The sequence below is a fragment of the Emys orbicularis genome, chromosome 8 (assembly GCF_028017835.1).
Source record: "Emys orbicularis isolate rEmyOrb1 chromosome 8, rEmyOrb1.hap1, whole genome shotgun sequence".
Taxonomy (NCBI): domain Eukaryota; kingdom Metazoa; phylum Chordata; order Testudines; family Emydidae; genus Emys; species Emys orbicularis.
Genome location: NC_088690.1, coordinates 96044713 through 96056384, shown reverse-complemented (window position 1 = coordinate 96056384; position 11672 = coordinate 96044713).

Genomic DNA, 11672 nt, shown 5'->3' with positions numbered 1-11672 from the left:
ACCTTAAATGTCCTGACACTCACAATGCCCCCCATCCATATTGCAGCTAGCAGCTCCTCAAGTCTCTTGCCTTTCAATACTAGGGCACTGTCAAGGATCTCTGCCTATGTCTTAGTGGCATGCACTTTGCTGCCCTGGTAAAGCAGGTATTAGGCCTTACTGTTCCCATTACCAGCTGTGCACTTCAGGCTTTTCTTTCATGTCCAGGGAGAGGTACGCTAAGTAGCATAATGCATCAGCAGAATAACTGTCACCTGGCATTTAAAGATCCTATAACAATCTACTTACATGAAGTACATGGAGCAATAGCTGCAATCTCTGCCTTTTTGCTTAGAATCCCTGATATTACAGTAAACGGTCTTCATAATTAAATGTGATTTCATTGAGTGGTGCTTGAACTAAGCTTTCTGTCTGCATCCTTCCCAGACTATCTTCCTATGGCTGAAAAACAGAGCTTTTTACAGCAACATGTTCTCAATAGATTCATTATATTATCATGACTACTTTATGAAGCATTAGGAAGACAACCCAGGAGCCTACATATTAATGAATTACTAAGCATTCAAATGGTGCCTGGAGAAAAAATGTGCAGTAGAGACCTCCTAAAAGTATAACCCTGATGTATAGAAAGTGTCTTCCATTTTGACAAATGCTGCTTTAGTGAGTTCCTTTGCACTTCTGGAGCATTGCAATAAGCAAATATCACCTTCACTAGAGGTTTAAATGGCAAGTATTCTGCCCACAGAATATATGCATACACCCCATTTCAAAAACACACCAAAAAGATTGTAATATTCATCTTCATCCCAACCTCCTACTTCACACAAAAATTAAAAATCCAACCTCTCTGCCCGGAATGAGTGTGCTTTGTAATCATGAAGCTCAGATCTTAGTGCATTTCTATTTCAAATTAGATGTCACCACCTGTGTTTAAAACACATACCATATAAACTGAGCTTCAGTATTGTTCCATTTCTTTATACACAAAGACCAACTTACATTAATTTGATATGAATCTTACTTTACAAAGGCACTTTACTCTGATGATTTTTATTTTAGATTAAGAGAACAGGAAACAAAAGTAAAGAATTGATGACACAGTGCAGTGTAACCATTCCTTCTGTAACAATCTGTACTTGAACATAAAATGGTTGCTGATAAACTCCATAGTCATTTATAGGTGCTGTCCGATTCATGACAGAGTCATCATTATTATCTAGCTAAATACACCACATATTCATTTTGGCCTTATTATTTTAGGAATGGAATTATAACCTCATCCTCTCCATTACTACAGTTGTTCTCAAAAACCCCAATGAGGATCAGGGCCCTGTTGCACTTCACATTTTATCCTATGCATAGCGGGTGCTATGAAGAAAGGCCTAAGATGGTTATGGGAGACGAGACAAATGGGGTATCTAGGCTGGCATCACTGGCCCAGCAGAGGGGATAAAGGGTAACGTGATAAGAGACTAGGTCAGATATGTAGGAAGCAGCAAAGCTAGCTTGTAAGCAAGAACAAGAACGTTTAACTTGCCGCAGTGGGGAAGGAGGGACTAAAAGTGTTCAGATCAGGAAGTGCTCTGGAAGCTAATTTTAGCAGTCACATGTCTGATGGATTGAAGGGCAGGAGGCTAGTGGGGGCATTGAGGAGGCCAGAAAGAAAAAGTTTAGAGTAACTGAGATAGAAGACACCATATCAAGGCATACACGAGAGTTTTAGCTGTCAGACTCAAGAGGAAAGGATGAATCTTTGAAATGTGGAGAAAAAATGTCAATGTTTGGGTATAACCTGAATGTGTGGGGAGAAGGAAAGGAAGGAGTCAATGATTGGTTATGAGGCTGAAGGATAGGGTGGATGGGGTATTAACAGTGGCAGAGAATGGGGGAAATGCAAATGCATTTGGGAAGAAATAGAAGGCACTCAGTTTTAGCCACAGGAAATTTAAATTGTCAGTGGAGGAGGAGATGTAAGAGAAAGAGAGAGATTCCTCTACTCTTAGCTACCCCTCCGGGTTCCTCTGCCGTAGGGGACAATCCATCCTAAGTTAGGGAAAGGTGTTTATTCAGCGAGGTGAAATTCACCCCTTAAGGTATAAGTGGGACATACAGTAGCAAACACAAGAACCACCAGTGGATAACATTTCCAAATGCACCTAATTGACTTTAAATAAGATTTTAGCTCCTAACTCACTTAGGTGCTTTTGAAAATTTTCCTTGAGCACTTTGAAAACTCTACCCACTATGCATATTTTAATACCCTACACTTAGATTTCAAATGCAATTCATTGTTCGTACGTTATAAGAAATTTATTTTTATTGCCCTGTGTGGACTTTGGATACTTTGCTGAGCAAATTGGGTGCAGTTTCCCTCTATCACCTTTTTATTGTATTTGCTGTGTATTTAAGAACCTTCTAACAGTTAGGGTTTGAATTCTCAGAATTGGCCTTTTCAAATCACTCAGCTATCCTCGCACTGGAATAATGGTGCATTATTCCATTTTATTCCTAGGATAATGTGCTTCCAAAAAGTGGTGTCAGAATGAAGATGAGCAAATTTGGGATGCTTTTAGTTTTGCACAATCAAAACAATGGTGATGTGTCTGGATCTGGGTCCCACTTTACCTAAAATCTCCAAGTTTGAAGGATGGAGGGTTGAATAAATGACACTGATTTTTGCCCAATTCTAGCCCTAGATACCTTATACTTAGCATTCTCCCCAAACCCCAGAACTTTCTCACCATCACCACCTTTGCTACTATGCCTGGTGGATACTAACCAACTTTTTAAGAGGCTTTTCTCTGCAGTCACTACATTTTAAAGCATCTGATCTCTACCTCTTTCTGAATCCTTACCCTGTAAAAAGAAAATTCCCCAGCATTTCTGATCCCACAGGAATGACGACAAGAATTCAAGAAGAAACTTACTTCCTTTTTAAAGACAGCTACTGGCAAAATCTGACATCCTTAAACTGACCCCACTATTCAGCCCACGATGGCTGGTCTGTTGAGCCTGTGGACTATCAGATTTGACCATGTCATTGTTTTGACACTCAGTGAATCAGAAACAGGAAAAGGTGACTTGTCTTTCAAACAGGATGAGACAATTTTACTTTACTCATTGAAGCTAATTTTGCTGAAGATATTATGCTGATTACAAGAATTTTGTATGATCTCATAATACCAGAGCATTTACTTAGGGAATGACTCATCTCAGACTTCCCTATACCCACCTGCCCGAGGAAGGCATAAGTGCAGCAGCTGTCCGGGAGCCATCTTCTCTGCCAAGGAAGGGGGTGTCCCATTATTATAGATGGGCTCAGACTTGAACCAGAAATCCAGCACATGTGCCAAAATGCTATACCAAGGAGAGTCATTTCCTAAACACAGGTTTCAGAGTGGTAGCCATGTTAGTCTGTATCAGCAAAAACAACAAGGAGTCTTTCCTAGGGCTCCTCGTTGTTTTTCCTAAAACACAGTGATTCAGCATATTACACCTCTGTTTGGCGTCAGGGAAAACCCTGTAAAACATTTTCCCATTTCAGGTTAACCCAACAGACATTGTTCTGCATTTTTTAGTAGTAGTTGAAGAAGCAAAATGTTCACTCTGGCTCCGGTTCTGCTTCCATTAGTTAATGGGAGCATTGCCATTGTTTTAATAGGTCGGATTTTACTCACGCTGAGTAGTGTTACTCTGCATATATTTATATTGAAGAAAATGAGCCAACTGGGAGAGTACAGTACTCCTCTAAGTAAGGGTGGGCAACAGTTGGCCCAAAGAGAGATGGGCCATTTAGCTAAAGTAAAATGAACCAGAAGAAATTTGGATATTCATTACTAATTTCAGCAAACCTCAAACTGAGCCGGAACTCCACCACATGCTCCAGGAATGAGGCCCCATCAGACTAGGTAGGTGAAACAATGTACATAATTTGTACACAATGTATCACAACTCAGACATCCTCCTAGTGCAATGAGATTGTGATGTTTACAGAACAAGTGCTGAACCTAAATCGTAATGTTAAATTGGGGGTCTTTCCTACGTGAATACAACTGTTTTGAGTGGACTAGGTCTTCCTCTTAAAACATTTGCCCAGTGCTAGATTAGAGAGATGAGATGATAAATCAGCTTTGCTTCTATGGATCAGTTTATAGAATGCTGAATATAATCACTAACCCCACCAAGGCACACTTAGCTGTAGCCACATGAAAATCACCTTTTAAATGTAGATAATACCTTTCATCCAAATATGCTCCCCAAATAATATAGTATCAGTGAAATGCAGCCACTTCTGCCCTAGGAAGGAGGCGTGAAACCGTGCAAAGTACAGTGCAGAAGAGTGCAGGTAGAGGACATTTAGGCTAAGAACATCACTGCAAGCTTTACCCTTACACAGAGTGTCATGGGACCTTTAAATGTTCACACATCAGGACTATAGATGAGCAAATAATTTATTCAAAAATTATTATTACTACTATTAAAGTAGCAACCAAGATCTGCATCCCTTTGTGCTAGGTGTTTTGCAGAGTCAAAGGGTATGTCTATGTTTAAATCAAAGGGGTGATTGCAGCATATGTAGACATGCCTGAGCTACCTTTGATGTACAAACAACAATGGCAGTGAAGCCATGGCAGCGTGACCTAACAGCTGGAGTACATACCCAGGCTTCCAGGGCTGGTGGTATAGCCCAGGCCCCTTGCTGTTTCTACTTCCTGCCTGGATAATTCCTTATGTCTTGGAATGAGTTTTCCCATGTGAATACTTAGACCTTCAACAGCTGGTGTCCCTGAATAGTCTCTAATATTTTGTTGGTTCCACAAACGTTCCTGCCAGCGAACTTATTCATTATCATTAACAGAGAGGGCGCACAAAAGTTGTGTGAACTGGGTTGAAGTGAATTGATAATTGTGACACTGGTAAACCACATGCCAGCTCTGGCCAAGGCCATAGGCATTAGCTAAGAATTGACAAACTCATAGCTGGAAATCTAACCAGCTCACCTGTATGTTAGTTTTATTCAAAATAGGTATGAGTCTTATAAGAATATATGTAGTGTTTAGAGCAGTGGTGCCCAAACTTTTCCTATCGTGCCCCTTCTTACTAGTAATGAAATCTGTCCGCACTCCCCCCAACCCCCGCATTACTGCACAGTTGGCTCAGCAGAGGAGCCTGGGCTGAAGATGGAGTTGGGGGCAGAATTGGGGATGGGGGAGGAGCTGGGGCTTGAGGCAGAGCTGGCCTGGGGGCAGGGCCGGCTCTGGCTTTTTTGCCGCCCCCAGGCAAAAAAGCCTCCGGCCGCCCGCCCCCCCCCTGCGGGAGGGGGGAGGGCGGCCAGAGCGCCGGGGGAGGGGGGAGGGCGGCGAGCCCGGCCGTGGCCCCGCTCTCCCCGGCGGCCGGAGCGCCGCGCCGCCCCCCTCCAGGTGCCGCCCCAAGCACAAGCTTGGTGGGCTGGTGCCTGGAGCCGGCCCTGCCTGGGGGCAGAGAGGGAATGAGGGCAGAGCTGTGCTGGGGGTGGAGCGGAGCCCGCTGTGGCTGGGGACAGGACCAGAGTGGAGCTGGGGGCAGAGCAGGGCTGGGTGGCACTCCTTCCCCACCCCCTATGGGGGTTGGCCCAGACCCTGTCACATACCCCTCCTGAATGCTCCTTCCCAGCCCCTTAGGGGGCACACCCCACAGTTTGGGGACCACTAGTTTAGACTCTCAGAAATGCTTGTATGTTGCTGCATGCATTAATCTCACTTGTCATGCTGGTATTCCATGCTATAAGGAAATAGGGAAGTTTTGCTTTATAACAACTTTGAACATGTTTGCTCTGATCTTGTGAACCCAGGCACAGGAATCGTCCCCCGCACTCACCCATTAAGGAGACCTATCCAGATTAAACGGGCCATTAAGAAACAGCACAGAACAAGGCTTGGTGAATGGGCCTATCGCACCTTGGAAATGCTACATGCAAAGAAGCTCATCTTGTGGCCTGGAAGGCCGAATGCAAACATAAAACAGAGTTACAAGACAGTGTGTTGTCTCTTTGCTGTTTGAACTCTCATAGGGGCAGAGACATTGAATGAAGGCAGAGATCCCCCGAGGTTAGCCCTGGGTCTCCCCGGAAAGACATTTTGAATTGACAGATTACCACCTATGTCATCTTTAGGAGTAATAGATGGTAACTCATTTGTGTGCGTATGTTTGCTTGCTTTAACCTGTAAATGATTCTCTTATTTCTGTTTCCTAGTTAATAAATCTTTAGGTAGTTTATTACAGAATTGGCTGCGTGATCTAAGACACAAACTGATCTGAGGTAAGTGACTGGTCTCTTGGGACTGGAAGCAACCTGAATAGTTGTGATTTTTGGTGTAAGTGACCATTTATCACTAAGTCCAGCTTGCCGGGGTGGCAAGATAGACTGGAGAGTCTGTGACTCCATAGTAAAACTGTTATGTGATCCAGGAGTTCACATTTGTTACTGGCTTGGTGAAATCTAATTATAGAACATATCACCAGTTTGGGGTGTCTGCCCTGTTTTTGACAGTCTGCCTGAGGTAGGCAGTCACAGGTGTGAGTCACTCCAGACAGCGTGACAATAATTTTCCTGGAAAGTTTGTTGCAGTATTTGCGCTGCTCCAGAAAGGAACTTGAGCCCAAATTTTCAAACCTGGGTGCTTAAAGTTAGGCACCTAAAGGTAGGCAGTGTGATTTTTGGATGCCCTGTCCCTAGGGAGGCGCGGGGCCCGGGACATAGGCGCTGAGTTTCTAATCTGCCGGGGGGAGCACCCAGGCCCTGCCCCCATTCCACCCCTTCCCCCAAGGCCCCACCACGCCCGGCTTCTTCCCACCCCTGCCCCGCCCCACCTCTTCCCGCCCTCACCCTGCCTCTTCTCCGCCCAGTTCTGTCCCCCTCCCCCGAGCATGCTGTGCCCTTGCTCCTCTCACCCCCCTCCCCCCAGCATCTCCTGACACTGCAGGCAAAATATCTGATCCATGGTAGGCGCTGAAAGGGAGGGGGAGGCACTGATCCGGCGGGTGAGGCCCGCCCGTGGGCAGGAGGCATTGGGGGAGGATCTGGTAGGGGGGGCTCCTCCTCACCCCCCTGCCTGCCTGCCCCTCACCACCCCCCCTTCGCCTCCTCACCTCCCTTGCCTGCCAGCCTCACCTCCCTGTCCGCCTCCTGCGGGCCCCCCCAAAGCACGGGGTGCCGGGTGGTCGCTGTACCCTAGGGACAGCTCTGTCCAAAGTCAATGGGAGCTGCAGGCACTCTGCCCCTTTTGCAGACAGAAAATTGATCAATCTTCATAGTGCACTTCCGCACATTTTCCCCATAAAAAGGGGGCTTCCCCCCCCTCGAAGAAAAACATGATGTGGAATTTCACAAGAGTAACTGCAAAAGGTCCAAAGCAGTGCACAAGAACCAAGGGAAACTGCGCAGAAAGTGGCACTTCAAAAAGGACTCATTATACTTTTCTTTCTCCTGCATTAAAGCCTAATAGCAATTGTATGTACTGCTGAAATTGACAGTCCATCCAAGCAAAAATAGACGTGCTCACCTCATGCCCAAACCAAAGCTTCCTAAAGAGCTAAAGGGGGGAGGGATAGCTCAGTGGTTTGAGCAGTGGCCTGCTAAACCCAGGGTTAGGAGTTCAATCCTTGAGGGGGCCATTTAGGGAGCTGGGGCAAAATCAGTACTTGGTTCTGCTAGTGAAGGCAGGGGGCTGGCCTCGATGACCATCCCTTCCAGTTCTAGGAGATGGGATATCTTTATTTATTTATTTTTTTTAGCACCTTCTGCTAAGATTTTTGAAAGTGTGGCTATTAGTCTCCTATTTTCCTGCCAAGTTTTTATGGAAACGTCTTACTATCTAGTGGTAGCTACTGATTAGATATATTCAGTTTCCCAAGAAATGCCCAATGAGTCCTGATGTCAGTGAAAAAAAAAATCACTAAATGATTATCACTAGCTGCCAATCCTTTTTCTTTGATTTGCTTAAACACCCCAGATCCTTAGTATTCAAACTTTTTGTTCATGTCTGTTAGAAAAAGGGCCACATTCTGTCCCCATTATCCCCATGCAGCTTTATTAAAGGGCACGGGTGTAATCAAACGCAGAATCTGATCCAGTGAGACAACCAGAAAATAACTCCTTATCTTTGCTTGCTCATTGCCCTGGTTATGCATGTACAAGGGAACTGCAAGATGCTACCTGACATCAAAGGGAGTTGAGGGCACTCAGCAGCTAGCAGAATCAACCCCCTTTCAGAGAGACTCCAGTTCCATCCGCAGAAACTGAAGGTATCTCTGGTGAAAGTGAAACCCATCATGGTCTGAGAGGTCATGCTCATGACAGCAGAGAAGGGAGAAAAAAACACATTTGCAACTACAGCACATAGGCTTAAAGCCACTAAGAAAAGAAATCAGTGAAAATTACTTCAAAGTGGCAAGAAACCTAACTCAGAAAACACATCAGAGCTAGTTAAACAATAGTCAGAGAGATGAGGAAGTGTTGGGTCCTATTTGGGTGTTTCTGAGAACATGTCAATTCCTTTAGTGTACACAAGGAGGAGCAATGGAAGGAAAATGTAAACTGCTTCAGAGTTCAGCAATGACCAGCATACAAGCATAAGGAGAATGTTGCCAGCTGGCTAGCAAGAGAAAATTCTGATATTCTTTATCTTTAAAATAAATGCCTATAAAGAGACCTACCTTTCCCTCAGCGTGAGAGTGGGCAGCTGTGAAAACCAAAATAAGCTCCATCCTTTGCAAACTGCTCCGTTTGTGTGTGAACTGAATGCACACTCCTGGGCTTTGATTGACCCTCCAGCATGATGGACCCTCTCCGCCCTCTTGAGTAACTCTCTGCTTTTTCTATTTCTCTCCCCCCTGAACTCCTGATTCCAATAGCCTGGGGCAGCTGATTAGAGTAGCCAAACAAATAGTGTTTCTGCCGCTCTCTCAGCCATGCTATAAAAACCTGCCTTCCCTTTGTGTGCCTTTCAAGCTTAATTTTAATTTTGTTCTCACAATTTAGTTTTTATGCAATCCTCAGTCAGGGAGGTGGACATCAAAGGGTATGTCTACCTTGCTATCAGAGGTGTCATTGCAGCTCAGGTAGGCATACCCACACTAGCTTTAATCTAGCTTGATATATTTAGCTATTCTAGCCAATAGTAATGAAACAGCAGTGGCACAGGCTTCAGTGTGGGCTGTACAAGGGAACTCTGGGTAGGTGGCTGAAGCCGGCACCATCACATCTACACTGCTATTTTTAGCTATGCCAGATGAAAGCTAGCACAGATAGGCCTACAATCACACCTCCGATTGCACTGTAGACAGATCCTGAGTGACATCAGTTGTGGTGGCATGTTACTGCAGCCACAAAAACAGGCATCAGGCTGAGGCCTGCTTTCAAAATCAGATACTCCAATCTTTCATTTTCTCGGTGGCATGCTCCACTATCAGTAAATTGTGCTAGCAGAACAACCTGTTGTTAACAAGGTTCTAGAGCAGTTTCCCTTACCAGCCTGGACATCGATTTTTTTTCTAAGGACCAAGCCATGATATAGCCTAGCCCTTACATGGTGTGGGTTTAGCGCATGATTATCACATGAAGTCCAGAAAATGTAACCTGTCTATGCCAGTCAGGGAAACTATGTTACAATCTTGCCAAATACAGTATATTTTTCAACCATATGACCATCTCTCTCTCTCTCTCTCTCTTCTGTTTTTATTTATTAGACTGATATAAGATCATTTGTATCTAATTCTCCAAGGCTCCCTAATTTGTAAGGCTCAATTGTTGGAAAATTGAACTCAGACTCTGTCACTGTCCATAACAGTAGCAGGTTAAAAGAAACACTTAGGAACAGATAGCTGAATCTCTGGTCTCTTAATGCAGTGGAATAAGGATACATTTGAGTCAGTTTAACTCCCATTATACTATAAACTGTACCTCAATGCTGATTTAGGGGGCTTTACCCCATTACAACACTCCCACTCAGAGCTTTTCCACCATGTGGTCAGGAACTGTAGTTTTTCAATCAACTTTTAAAAATATGCTTCCTTCAGTGGCCAATCTTCCATTTTAGACAGAAGCCCGGGCCATTAATGTAAGAATTGTTGTGCTCCTGTTAGCTAGAAACACCTGGGAACCATAAGCAGTGATATATTGTTGCAAATAATGCTCTCATTTGCATCTGGGTTTAATTAGGTAACTGAAGTCTGTGGTCAGACCTGTGCAAAGAATTGCTGAGGAGAGCGGAGACCAGCTTGCAGAAGCTGGTTAGACAGCTGCTCGTGTCTGTTGCTTCTTGGAAACCTGTTCTTTTCTTAATAAAGGTTATTGGTATAGGTTAAGGCTTTGTTAGGCAATTCCAGAGGGATATTTTGTAATTCTTCCGTGCACAAAGGGGGGAAAAATGACAGGAGGCAGAAAATAGAGAAAGAAATGGGGCCTTAACAGACAGGAAAAGGAAGAGGCTGGCAAGAAGAAAAACTAACAAGCCCCCTCATCTCTACTTCCTATCCCAAGCTTTGGGTATTAGTGCAATTAGTACAACCCATCCCCAGGCCTGATGAAAGGGCTGCAGTTCTGAAGATGACGTCCGAGAAAAGCTCACAACACAGCTGAAAACTGGACTGGGGGTGGGGGACAATAGGCACCTATATAAGAAAAAACCCCGAATATTGGGACTGTCCCTATAAAATTGGGACATCTGGTCACCCTATGCACAGAGCAGCAATGGCTTCAGTATAGTGTAAGAAATGTGAGGTAGACAGTTATGTACTAAGCCAGAGATGTTTGCAATGGATTGAGTTTAGACTGGGTTTACAGCCTAAGTGTGAGGCCAAATGACAGAGAGATTTCAGGGTTTGGGTTCAACAGTGACAAAACCTCATGAGCTGGTCTCTCTACATTTTAATTTAAATCACATCCAATCCCCTTCTTGACTGCAACAAGACTTTTAGGGATGGGAGAATGCATTGTGGCCCAGATCCCCAGAAGTATGTGAGCAGTAGGGTTGCCAACTTTCTAATTGCACAAAACCGAACACACTTGCCCCACCCCCTTCTCTGCCTCTTCCCCGAGACACTGCCTTTGCCCCGCCCCTTCTCTGAGGCTCCGCCCCCGCTCACTCCATCCCCCCTCCTTCTGTTGCTCACTCTTCCCCACCCTCACTCACTCGCTCATTTTCACCAGGCTGGGGAAGGGGGTTGGAGTGCAGGAGGGGGTGAGGGTGTCCGTTGGGGGTGCAGGCTCTGGGGTAGGGCCAGGGATGAGGCGTTTGAGGTGTAGGAGGGGGCTCTGGGGTGGGGGAGTGGGGCCGAGGGGTTCGGAGTATGGGAAGGAGCTCCGGGCTGAGGCAGGGGATTGGGGTGTGGGAGGAGGTATTGACTTTGGGCCGGGGTGTGGACTCTGGGATTGGGCTGGGGCCAAGGAGTTCGGGGTGCAGAAGGAGGCTCCAGGCTGGGGCCGAGGGGTTCGAGTATGGGAGGGGACTCCAGGCTGAGGCAGGGGGTTGGAGTGTGGGAGGGGTACAGGCTCTGAGCTGAGGGTGCGGGCTCTGGAATGGGGCCAGAATTGAGAGGTTTGGGTGCAGGAGGGTGCTCAGGGCTGGGGTAGGGGGTTGGGGCATGGGAGGGGGTGCAGGGTGCAGGCTCTGGGAGGGAGTTTTGATGCGGGA